This window comes from Hylobates moloch, unplaced genomic scaffold (genome assembly GCF_009828535.3).
Source record: "Hylobates moloch isolate HMO894 unplaced genomic scaffold, HMol_V3 SCAFFOLD_9, whole genome shotgun sequence".
NCBI lineage: Eukaryota > Metazoa > Chordata > Mammalia > Primates > Hylobatidae > Hylobates > Hylobates moloch.
In genome coordinates, this window is record NW_026652284.1 from 84,307,206 (window position 1) to 84,320,719 (window position 13,514).

At 34.9% G+C, this 13,514-nt stretch overlaps 1 protein-coding gene across 50 annotated transcripts in view; it reads left to right on the top strand.

Moving 5' to 3' along the window:
- The window catches only part of RIMS2 (regulating synaptic membrane exocytosis 2), a 748,462-nt gene that overhangs the window by 452,231 nt on the left and 282,717 nt on the right, over positions 1–13,514 (top strand). The gene's annotated exons all lie outside the window — the stretch shown is intronic.

A 13,514-nucleotide genomic window follows, 5' to 3' on the forward strand; every position in this document is an offset into this window, starting at 1 on the left:
CCAGATAAGTAGATGTCAATAAATTTTCTATTTTAAGACAATAATAAGGATTTTACAATAAATTGGAGGAGTTCTTGTGTAATCAGACTTTTTGTACTGCACTAATATGGTGGAAAAGGATGAAATCTTTTTTATGTAACCACCATATCTAAATATGTCAAATGTTTAAATGGGAGTTTTTGAAACTTTAAAATTGTTTTTATGTTAAGTATCATGTACAGCTACATTTTGAAATTATAGTATTGTAGTTTAAAATATTTGCCTCATTTTAAAGTTAGAAACTTATCCAATGGTTTTTTTAGGTAAGTACATATATTTTCTGCAACATTCTGATGACAATGTTTACATGTAATACCTTTAATATTGTAAAATAAAGTATTCTATTCCTTTTGAAGGTTAAATAACCTAATAGATTTCATAATTATGACTAATTTTACTCTAAACAAAATGTATGCAAGGCATGCCACAGTTGCATTAGTGATTGATAACAACATTTTTTTGCCAATTTTTGTTAAGAGTCAGTTAGCATGCCTTTATCAGTGTACCACTTTTTAAAAACTCAATGACTATTTTTTCCCTTTCTTTGTACTAAGGGTGAACAATATAAGACTACAAAAATACTTTTCATATATTGTGGTTTAGAAGAGCTAAAACTCATAAAGTAGTTTTGAGAAATATTTCTCATGATCACTTTCTTGGAGATCATTAAATTTTTTTCTATTTGTATTCTATTCCTTTGTTATTTGACTATTCCATTTCTTATCTTTTGTAAATATCTAGTCCATTAGGTTTTCTTCATCCAAATTCTTTCCATTCAGATCATTCATCTTGATGCCATTTTTGGATGTTTCCATCCTTTCATTTTCTGTTTTCAAGATGACAGAAATATTTCTTTATTTAATATGATCATTTTAAGTTTTTCCCTCCTATAAAAGGAGTTGTATCTTTTGAAAAAATTGTATATTTTTCATTTATTTGGGTTAATAGTCTCTAGAATAATTTTTTAGCACTAAAGAATTGTGTTTAGAAACCCTACCTGACTCAAAGTGCTTACTTTGCATTCATTAAGTTTCTTCATATGAAAAACATTCTTTCCTATCTTGACATTATTGTTATTATTATTTTGCCAGTCAGAAACTGTCTGGTGAATCGTTTAATAAGACACTGAAAAGACTGCCATGAAATATACTATATTTTACTATTTTGAAATCCAGTGTGATTTTGAGAAATAGATTTTTCGTGATATACTACACTTTATTTTTTATTGATTGATTGATTGGTTTTTGAGACAGGGTCTCACTCTGTTGCCCAGGCTGGAGTGCAGTAGTGCAGTCACAGCTCACTGCATTCTCAACCTCCCCAGGCTCATTTGACCCTCTCACCTCAGCTTCCCCAGTAGCTGGGACTACAGGTGCACACTACCTAGTGTGTGTACTAACTAGGGTTACTAACTAGGGCACGATACCTATTGAGTGTACTAACTAGGACTAACTAGTCTCTTATTTTTTCTAAGCCCAGCTAAATTTGGGATATACTACACTTTAACAATACCTTTAGTACTCAAATATTAGGATGATAGTATTGTAGTTTCTGAAATTATGGCATATGTAGTTTGTCTCCATAACCCATCACTTTAGTAAATGCTGTAGGAATTACATTTACATAAGACTTATGATCACCAAGACTTAAATATATATTAGTTCTGTTAAATATTTTTCTTACATTTCTGCTTTATGGCCTTTTCATTTTACAGCTCCAATATTAAAACTAGTTTTAATAGAGAATAAATGCTTTAATCAATAGCTTATCGAATAATGTAAGGACCACCAGATAAAATAAATAATATATTTTCTGGGTAAAGCAACTCAGATGTGAAATGCAATGTATACATATACAAAATGCACACCCCTACCTCTCTTAATAATATTTAAACACGTAGTATGAGTCAACAAACCAGCAAATCTATTGATAGTTTGTTGCTTATTTGCAGAGATTTCTTTCCAATTGCACATTGAATAAAGTCAAATTCAGAGTATCAACTACAATCATTCATAATAAACCTGAGCTATCAAAACTGTTCTTACGTAGGAACTGTTTCGACTAACTTATTCAGTTTTTCTAAGCTTGCAAGGCAGATGTCTTGAATATTAACTATGCCAGAAGTAATATTTTCTATGTGTTTTTTTTAAATTTTAGGGAAGCATTAGGTTTATAGCAAAATTGAGAGGAAGGTATACAGATTTCCCATATGTCTTCCAACCCCAACACATTCATAGCCTCTCCCATTATCAACCTCCTCCACCAAACTGGTATGTTTGTTACAACTGATGAACCTACTTTGACACATCATAATCACCCATGGTCCATAGTTTACATTGGAGCTCACTCTTGGTGTCAAACATTCATTGGGTTTGGACAAATTGATAGTGACATATATCCATCATTATATTATCATGCAGAATATTTCCACTACCTTAAAAATTCATCTTTCCCTTTCTCCTAACCCCTGGCAATTACTGATCTTCTTACTGTCTCCATAGTTTTGCCTTTTCCAGAATGTCACATAGTTGGAATCATGCAGTTTGTAGCCTTTTAGATAGGCATCTTTCACTTAGTAATATGCTTTGTCTTTTCATGGTTTGATAGCTCATTTATTTTTAGTGCTGAATAATATTCAATTGTCTGGATATACCACAGTTTGTTTATTGATTCATCTACTGAAGGACATCTTGGTTGCTTCCGAGTTTTGGCAATTATAAATAAAGCTGCTATAAACATCTGTGTGCAGGTTTTTGTGTGGACATGTTTTCAACTCCTTTTTGCAAACGCCAACCAGCATAATTGCTGGATCGTATGGTAAGAGTATAGTTTTGTAAGAAAGTTCCAAAACGTCTGTACCATTTTGCATTCCCACCAGCAATGAATGAGAGTTCCTGTTGAATCAGAGCTCCTGTTGTTCCACATCTTGCCAGCATTTGGTGTTGACAGTGTTTTGACCATTCCAGTAGGTGTATAGTGGTATCTCGTTGTTTTTATTTGCATTTCCCTGGTGACATATGAGGTTGAACATCTTTTCATATGCTTATTTGCCATCTGTTCAATTTCTTTGGTGACGTGTCTGTTCAGGTCTTTGGCCCATTTTTTTTTAATTGTGTTGTTTGTTTTCTTATTGTTGAGTTTTAAGAGTTCCCTGTATATTTTGGACAACGGTCCTTTATAAAATGTGTCTTTTACAAATATTTTCTCTCTTCTGTGGCTTCTGTAAAGCAGGGATTCTCTTGACATTGTCTTTGCAGAGCAGTTTTAATTTCGGTGAAATCTAGGTTATTAATCATTTCTTTCATCAATCATGCCTATGGTGTTATATCTAAAAATTTATTGCCATACCCAAGGTTATCTATGTTTTCTCCTATGTTACCTTCTAGGAATTTTATTATTTTGCATTTTATATTTACATATATGATGCATTTTGAGTTAAATTTTTGAAGAGTGTAATGTCTGTGTCTAGGTTCCTTTTTTTGCATATGGACATCCAATTGTTCCAGCACCATTTGTTGAGAAGACCATCATTGCTCCATTGTATTGCCTTTGGTTTTATGTTGCCAGAGATCAGTTCAATATATTTATATCAGTTTATTTCTAGGCTGCCTATATGTTCCATTGATTTATTTGTCTATTCATTGACCAAAGAGTACCACAGTGTCTTGATTACTGTAGTTTCATAGTAAGTATTGAAAAGTCAGGGTCAATTCTCCAACTTTATTCTTCTTCAATATTGTGTTGAATCTTCTGTCTTTTGCTTCTCCATGTGAACTCTGGAATCTGGTTATCAGACTCCACAAATTGATATGCTGAGAATTTGATTGAGATTGCTTTGAATCTGTAGGTCAAGTTGGGAAGACTGGACATCTTGACAATATTGAGTATTCCTTTATATGGAATATCTATTTATTTAGCTCTTTTTTATTTCATTCATCAGAGTTTTATTGTTTTTCTCATGTAGATCTCATACATATTTTGTTAGATTATACCTAAGTATTTCATTGTTGGGGATTGCTAAAGTAAATGGTGTTGCATTTTTAATTTCACTTGTTCATTGTTGATATATGGGAAAGTTATTGACTTTGGAATATTAACCTTATATCCTGCAACATTTCTATAATCACTTATTAGTTCCTGGAGCTTTTTGTTTCTTTGTTTCAATTCTTTTGTGTTTTTACATAGACAATCATGGCATCACAAAAAGAGTTTTATTTCTTTCTCCCTAATCTGTATGCATGTATTTTCTTTTCTTCCTTATTGAATTATCTAAGTACTTCCAATACAGTGTTGAATACAAGTGGTGAGAGTGGACATACTTACCTTGTTTCTGATCTCAGTGGGAAAGTTTTGAGCTTTTTTTAACTGGTAAATATGATGTTAGCTGTAGGTTTTTGATAGATATTCTACATCAGCTTGAGGAAGATCCCCCATATTCCTAGTGTACTGGGAGTTTTTAGTAAATTCAGGATGTTAGATTTTGTCAAATTGTCTTTTCTCCATCTATTGATTTAGTCATGTGATTTTTTTATAGCCTGTTGATGTGGTGGATTACATTAATTGATTTTTGAATGTGGAACCAGCTTTGTGTATCCAAGATTAATCCCACTTATTGTGTATAATTCTTTTTATACATTGTTAGATTCAGTGTGCTAACATTACATTGATAATTTTTGCAGTAATGTTCATGAGAAATGTATTCTTTTCTTTTAATGTCTTTGTCTGGTTTTGATATTGAGGTAATACTGGCCTTATAAAATAAGTTAGAGAGTAATCTGTCTGATTCTGTTCTCTGAAAGAGATTGTAGAAAAATGGAATAATTTCTTTCTTAAATGTTTGGTAGAATTCGCCAGTGAACCCATCTGGACTTTGTTGCTTTCCATTTTAGAAGGATATTAATTATCAATTCAATTTATTTTATAGATGTAGACCTGTTCAGATGATCTATTTTTGTTTGAATTTGACATAACTGTGTCTTTCAAGGAATTGGTCCAGTTTCATCTACATTATCAAATATGTGGGCATAGAGTTTTCATAATAGTCCTTTATTATCCTTTTAATGTCCATGGGATCTGTAGTGATGTCCTCTTTTTCATTTCTGATATTAGTAATTTTTATACTCTCTTTCTCTTAATTAGCCTGGCTAGAGGTGAATTTATTCTATTAGTCTTTTTAAAGAACCAGATTTTGATTTTGTTGATTTTCTCTATTGATTTTCTGTTTTCAATTTTATTGACTCTAATTCTACTATTTATTTTGTAACTGCTTACTTTGCATTTAATTTGCTCTTCTTTTTCTAGATTCCTGAGGTAGAAATTTAGATTACTGATTTTACGTATTCCTTTTTTTCTAATATACATTATCCATTCAGTACTATAAATTTTCTTCTAAGTACTGCTTTCACTGCATCCCACAAATTTTGATAAGTTGTTTTCATTTTTATTTATTTAAAGATATTTTTAAATTTCTCTTGAGATTTCTTTCTTGACCCATGTGTTATTTAGAAGTATATTATTTAATATGCACATACTTGGGGATTTTGCAGTTATCTTTCTGTTACTGCTTTCTAATTTATTTTCATCGTGGACTCAGAGCAGCATTGTATGTTTTAAAAAATTTGCTAAGGTGTGTTTTATGGCCCAGAATATGCTCTATTTTAGTGACTGTTCCAGGTGAACTTGAGAAGAATGTATATGCTGCTAAATTTTGATGATGAAGTAGCCCATAAATGTTGATTATATCCAGTTGATGGTGTTTTTGAGTTCACTTATTTTCTTACTGATTTTCTGCCTGCTTGATCTGTTCTTGTTGTTTTTTGTTGTTGTTGTTGTTGTTTTTGAGATAGAGTTTCACTCTTGTTTCCCAGGCTGGAGTGCAACAGTGCAATCTTGGCTCACTGCAACCTCTGCCTCCCAGGTTCAAGTGATTCTCTTGCCTCAGCCTCCCGAGTAGCTGGGATTACAGGCATGCACCACCACGCCTGGCTAATTTTTTTTGTATTTTTAGTAGAGACAGGATTTCTCCATGTTGGTCAGGTTGGTCTCAAACTCCTGACCCCACGTAATCCACCAGCCTTGACCTCCCACAGTGCTGGGATTACAGGCATGAGCCACCGTGCCCAGCTTGTTTGTTTTGTTTTTTGAGACAGGATCTGGCTCTGTCACCCAGGCTGGAATGCAGTGGTACAATCTTGGCTCACTGCAACCTCTGCATCTCAGGCTCAAGCAGATCTGTTCATTTCTGATAGAGTGGTATGGTAATCTCCAACTATAATGGTGGATTCATCTATTTCTCTATGCACTTCTATTTGTTTTTGCCTGACGTATTTTGATACTCTCTTGTTAGATGCATACACATTAAGAATTGTTATCTCTTCTTGAAGAATTGGCTCTTTTATCTTTATACAATGTCCTTCTTTATCCCTGATAACTTTTTTTGCTGTGGTGTCAGCTTTGTCTAAAATTAGTGTACCTACTCCTGCTTTTTTTTTTTTTTTTTTTGAGACAGAGTCTGCTGTGTCACCTAGGCCCCAGGCTGGAATGCAGTGCACAATCTCAGCTCACTGCAGACTCCACCTCCTGGATTCAAGCAATTCTCTCACTTCAGCCTCCTGAGTAGCTGAGACTACAGGCACATGCCACCACATCTGGCTAATTTTTGTATTTTTAGTAGAGACGAGGTTTCACCATGTTGGCCAGGCTGGTCTCAAACTCCTGACCTTAGGCGATCTGCCCAACTTAGCCTCCCAAAGTGCCGGGATTACAGGCATGGTGAGCCATCATGCCCAGCCTACTCCTAACTTCTTTTGATTAGTGTTACCATAGTACATTTTTTTCCATTCATTTAATTTATATGATTGTTTCCATTTAAAGCGGGTTTCTTATACAGTTGAGCCTCATTTTTTTAGTTGACTCGGACAGTCTCTTTTAGTTAGTGCATTTAAATGAGTGACATTTAAAATGATTATTGATATAGTGGGATTAATATCTACTGTTTTTGTTACCCTTATTCTTTGTTTATTTTTGTCTTCTATTCTTTTTCAGTGTTTTTTTTTAATTGAGCATTTCCTATGATTCATTCCTTCCTTCATTTCGTATGTCTTTCCTTCCTTGGCCTATCAGTTATACTTCTTTTTCTTACTTTTTTTTTGGGTAGGTACTCTAGAGCTTGTAGTATACATTTACATTTAATGCAAGTCTGCTTTCAAGTAATACTTCATAGGTAGTGTTATATCATATACTTAGAAAATCCCAATTTCTTCCTCCCACTTCTTGTATCATTGCTGTCATTCAACTTAAATTTAAGCATACATAATTGAATACATTGTTGCTATTATTACTTTGAATAAATTCTTATCTGTTAGACAAATTAAGAATAAGAAAAATAAAAGTTTTTGATTTTACCTTCATTTATTCCTTCTTCAGTGCTCTTTCTTTCTATATATAGCTTTGAAATTCTGACCTATATCTTTTTCATTCTTTCTAAAAAAAATTTAGTATTTCTTGTAATATTGTTCTACTGGCAACAAATTCCAAATTTTTGTTTGTCTGTGAAAGTCTTTCTTTATCCTTCACTTTTGAAGGATAATTTCACAGGTCATAGGATTCTAGGTTGGTGGTTTTTTTCTCCCAAGCCTTTAAATATTTCACTCCACTCTCTTCGTACTTGCATGGCTTCTCTAGAGAACTCATATGTAATTCTTATCTTTGTTCTATAGAGGAGGAGTGCTTTTTTCTTTTTCTCTATCTTCTTTCAAGGGTTTTTCTTTTTTCTCTTTGTTGTTATTATTTTGCATTTGTCCTGCTTGGTATTCTCTGAGCTTCCTACATCTGTCATCTGTGGCTTGGTTCCTGACATTAATTTGGGGAAATTTTCAGTCATTATTCTTTCAAATCTTTCTTCTGTTTCTTTCTCTCTTCTCTTTCTGGTATTCTCATTACAAATATGTTATACCTTGTGTAGTTGTCCCACAATTCTTGGATGTTCTTTTCTGTTATTTTTTCAGTCCTTGTTCTCTTTGCTTTTCAGTTTTTGAAGTTTTTATTGACATATCCTGAAGTTCAGAGATTCTTTTCTCAACTGTGTTCAGTCTACTAATAAGCCCATCAAAGGCATTCTTCATTTCTATTACAGGTGTTTCTTTTATCTCTGGCATTTCTTTTTAGCTCTTTCTTAGGATTTCTGTCTTTCTGCTTACATTGCTCATCTATTCCTGCAGGCTGTCCACTTTATTTATTAGAGCCCTTCGTATATTAATCATAGTGGTTTTAAATTCTCAGTCTTACAAATCCAGCATTCCTGCTATATCTGATTCTGACACTTGCTCTTTTTATCCAAATTGTGTTTTTTGCCTTTTGGTATGAAATTTTTTTCTTTCTTTTTTTTAGACAGGGGCTCACTCAGTCGCCCAGGATGGAGGGCAGTGGCACGATCCCAACTCACTGCAACCTCTGCCTCCCAGGCTCAAGTGAGTCCCCCAGCTTCAGCCTCCTTACTAGCTGGGACCATAGGTGTGCACCATCATGTCCAGTTAATTTTTGTATTTTTTAGTAGAGACAGGTTTTCTCCATGTTTCCCAGACAGGTTTTCAACTCCTGGCCTCAAGTAATCCACCTGCCTTGGCCTCCCAAAATGCTGAGATTACAGGTGTGAGCCATCATCCTCAGCCTGTAATTGTTTTTTCTTGATAATATTTTTATTGATAGGCAGATATGATGTGCTGGTTAAAAGAAATTGCTGTAAATAGGCCTTTAGTAATGTGCTGGTAAGATGGGGGAAGGGAAACATTCTATATTGCTATGATTAGGTCTCAGTGTTAGTGAGCCTCTGGATTGTGAAAATTACAAGTGGTTCTCATTTTTTCCCTCCTCCCTTAGGTGGAACAAGATGGTTAGAGTGGGCTGGAATTGTTTCCTTTCTCCTGTGTGGAAAGCTAGAGTGGACTAGATTTGGGTATTTCCCTTCTCCCAGGTTGGTTAGGCTTTGGTTAATTAGTTTCTCCTGAGGGAAAGTCCTGTTAAGAAAAGTAGAGCATTCTGGAGTATTTCAAAATGGTTCCTGTTTCCTTCTCCCTCTTGGAAGCATGAGGAGATTTTTCTTCAATATTTACTGTGGAAACCTGGTGGAGCTCCTGGAGGTAAGTCTCACAGTGTTGTAAGAGACCTCAATGACTGGGTTCCTGTGGAGTTTCTAACTCTCAGACTTGTTCTTAACTGATCCTCTAGCAATTTGTCATTTGAAGGTCAAGTTTTCCTACTCTGGCACTGGTTCCCACACTGCTTTCCCCTCATAAGTATCTTCTCCATAAGCTATGACTCCCTGTTTTCGCCTGTCTCTTCAATCTTGGGGCAGTTGTTTGCCCTGTGTCATCCCTCTTTTACAGATCCAAGATAATTTGTTGCTTTTTCAGTCTGTTCAGCTTTTTATTTGTTATTAGGACAGTGAAAACATTACAAGCTCCTTACAAGCAGAAACAGAATCTAGAAGTTCCTCCATGTGCTCTTTATTTGGCTTATTCTGATACCAAGTCTTTAAGTCAGAGGTAACTTTGATATTTGCATTGTCAGTGTTCTTTAAAGTAAGTTGAAACTTTGGTATGGAAATTTTTCTCAAGTAAGCAATTCTAGGTATGGAGTTTCCCCCCCCTCCCATAGTATACTGAGCAAAAGGAATGGGAATGGTTATAAACCATTCCTTTTAACCTATTGATGCACTTCACAACTTGAATAAATAGACTATATATAGATAAAATATCAAACCTAGTCATGGACAATTTTAGAATTATTTTCTACTGTGACCTGAAACCATACACAAAATGTAAATAATGTTTTTTCCCATTGAAAATGTTGAGGATTTAATTATGTCTTAATTTTAGAGAGATGTTTGTTTATTTATTTTTAATCTCCATGTGACTGCATCATTTGAGTTCTTGAATTAACTTCTTTTCTCAGTAGTATCTCTTAAACTCAATAATCAGACTTCTTTTCTATCTATATATGTAATCTTTCCTTGGGTTACAATGATGATCTCTTTATAAATGACTTTCAAATGTTTAGCAACAGCCCTAACATCTTTCTCAAGATTCTTTTCCACGTATTTAATATTTGACCTACGCAACTGAAACTACCCTCATTTCCCCTTCTCCAAACTAGTCAACCTCAATAAGCTTTTCTTACTCTTATCTTAGTAGTGTAGTTTTTTTTTCTTCTTTTTGAGACAGAGTCTTGCTCTGTCATCCAGGCTGGAGTGTAGTGGTGTGATCTCAGCTCACTGCAACCTCCACCTCCCGGGTTCAAGCGATGTGTCTGCCTCAGCTTTCCGAGTAGCTGACATTACAGGCACATGACAACATTCCCAGCTAATTTTCGTATTTTTAGTAGAGATGGGGTTTTACCATTTGGCCAGTCTGGTCTTGAACTCCTGACCTCAAGTGATCTTCCCACCTTGGCCTCCCAAAGTGCTGGGATTACAGGCATGAGCCACCACAGCCGGCCAGTAGTTTACTCTGACTTCCTAATAGGCTAATTTTAAAAAAGTTAAGGTGCATTAATTTTTGCTCTTTTTTTGCTTTTTCATCTGTTCAAAGTCCCATGCCTTTAAATAGTTATCTATATGCTAAAATTCCCAAATGTATATCTCCAGTCAATTCTACTTACTTTTTCTTTAAATTCTTATAGTTTACTGCCCACCTGACATCTTCACTTGGAAATGTAGTAGGTATCTCCAGCTTAACATGTCCAAAACTAAACTTTTGATCTTTTCCACCAAACCATGTCATTGGATAGCTTCATTATTTTACTTAAGTCAGAATTTTAGATTTGTTCTTGTCTCTTCTCTTTCTCTCATGTCCTTCAAATCTTTCACAAAATTGTCTTTATTGCTATTCCTTCAAAATATATCCACTTCCATAATCTCCGTTATTATCCTAGTTCAAGCTGCTGTTATTGCCTATATGACTTACTACCTTGTCTAGCCTTAAGCAAAAGTTAAATCCTGCACAATTTCTTCTTAAAACCCGCTAATGGGTTAAAATCACTCAAATTAAATGCCAAAATGTTTGCAGTAATCTACAAGCCTCTACATAATCTTCCCCCTTCCCTCCAAATGTCTCCAATATCTGTTCTTCATTACTTGCTCCACTCTAAGCACCCTATCCTCCTTGCTGTTCTGTGAACATGTGAGACGCACTGCTACCTTGGGTCCTTTTCACTTGTCTTAGAACCCTTCTCTCTGTGTTTATCAGCTTGGAAAAACATCTCATTCAATTCTTTCTGAAATACCACCTTCTCAATTTGTGTTATCTAGTCTAACCACCCTATATAAAATTTCAAAATGCCCTCCTCTTCTGGCATTTCGATTTTCCTTTTTCTTGTTCTATTTTACTAAATATATAGTATATATAGCCACTAGCTGTATGTGGTTATTTAAATGAATTTAAAATAAACATGTTTAAAATTTAGACTCTCATTAATACCATCCAGATTTCAAATGCTCAATAGTCATGTGTGTCTAGTGGCTACCAAATTGGACAGCACTAATAGAACATTCCATCATTTTAGAGTTCTATTGGACAATACCGTTCTAAGTTTTATAAGAACAACTAATCTTCTTGCTGAAATCTCTCTAACCTTCAGTATGAATTGTATACTGCTATCAGCTTCATCTTCCTAAAGCATTACTTCCATCATCAGAGCAGAATGTACTATTGGGACACAGTGAGAGCACTGGAGTCAGAAATATCTTCTTTTAAGTCTCAACCCTGGTATTGACACTTAATTTAGATTTTTTTTACCTCTGTTTTCTCAAAAGAAAATGGAGGTAATACCTTCTTGGCAGAGTTGTTTTCTATTACATAATATATGTGTTCCTGAGAAAACCTTGTGCTGTGCATAATCATGGACTAAAAACAGCAGGGCTTCTGGGAAAGAAAGGTTAGGAAAGACCGTTCAAAACCCATGCAGCTTGGAAAACTGAAGAGTTAAAAAATAAAATAACACAATTAAAAAGTCATGTTAAATTTTAAGCAATAAAAATATTTACTATATGAGTCTAAAATAAAATGAAGGTATCTAGATGAAAGGAGTATATCTAGATGGAAAGAAGGATAAGTCTGCAAAGTGATGAACTCAAGGGGACTATCCACAAACATCAGTAAAGACCCACTCAGTACATATATCTAAGACAGAGTTTGTGACCAAAGAGCCAAGAGGAGGAACATGAGATTCTTGGGATGAATGAGCATTGTGTGCAGTTCTGTATTTCTCTGGTTTGCTGCATCCCGCTGTGTTAGTGAACTTTACATTCAACTGCAATTATTTGGAAGTTGTGGACACTGTTGATGTTCCATCCATATCCCCTTTACCAGCTGGTTTACTCATCCTCAGTTATGGGGAGTGTTGGTTGTTAACAACTCACAGCTGTCCCACTCTCTCTGGAGAATTGCCTGGTCAAATGGAAACCACCTCATCCATAAGGTTAAACACCTTGCTGACTCTCCACTGGCAGTCTTTAGCCAGTGAATGGCTAACACAGGAGTACAAAAATCCAGACCTCTTACCTCAAAGTCAGACCAACCCTGGATAGTTGTTCATGTTTCAGAGCATACAGGTGGATCAGACTGAGAATACATCATTGCTTAGTTTCTTCCCTTTTTTCTTGCCCTATTCTGCTCTTCTCCTTTTTCCTGAGGACACTACTTCACTTATTCATGTGCAAGTGAATCCTTGTTTCTAGGGAATCTAATGTGAGATAATATTGTAAAATATTATCGTGATAGGAAATATCACATATGAACAGTTGTTTTTCTGAGTTATTTCTGAAACAAATGTTGTAATGGAACACTTTTTTAAAGTGCATAGCAGAGTTCCTAGCACATAATAAAAGGTCAATTACTAATTGCCACAAAGAGTATGATGAAGATAATGGTGGTGGTGATAATATTACTTCCTGCTCAGAAATTTTCAAGCTCTTTCCATTACCAACCTCATGATATTTTAGATATCTACAACTTGAGTCAAACGTACTTTTCCTGCTCATTTCCATACTCCTGCCCCACATTGAACTGTTGTTTTCCTACCAACTTAGAAGTCCTTCTACTTTCCTTCCATCTCTCCACATGCCAGTTGCTTTCTGCTACTCTTTTAGATAGTATCTCTTCGAATATACTTTTTATAAATGTATCAGATCATTGGGCTGTTACTCTCCTCTGGTTTGTCGTATTTTTATTCTCAGAATTCTACTGTATCTCAGCCCTGTCATATACTGTAAGAAAAATGGTAGCCAGGTGCAGTGGCACGGGCCTGTAGTCCCAGCTACTTGGGAGACTGAGGTGGGAGGGTCATTTGAGACTAGTCTAAGCAACATAGTGAGACCCCCATCTCATTAAAAAAAAAAAAGCAAAAGCCATTTACACATGTACTATAAATGGTATTCAGGGTGTTTTCTAAAACTTTTTATCACTTAAAAAAATTATGTT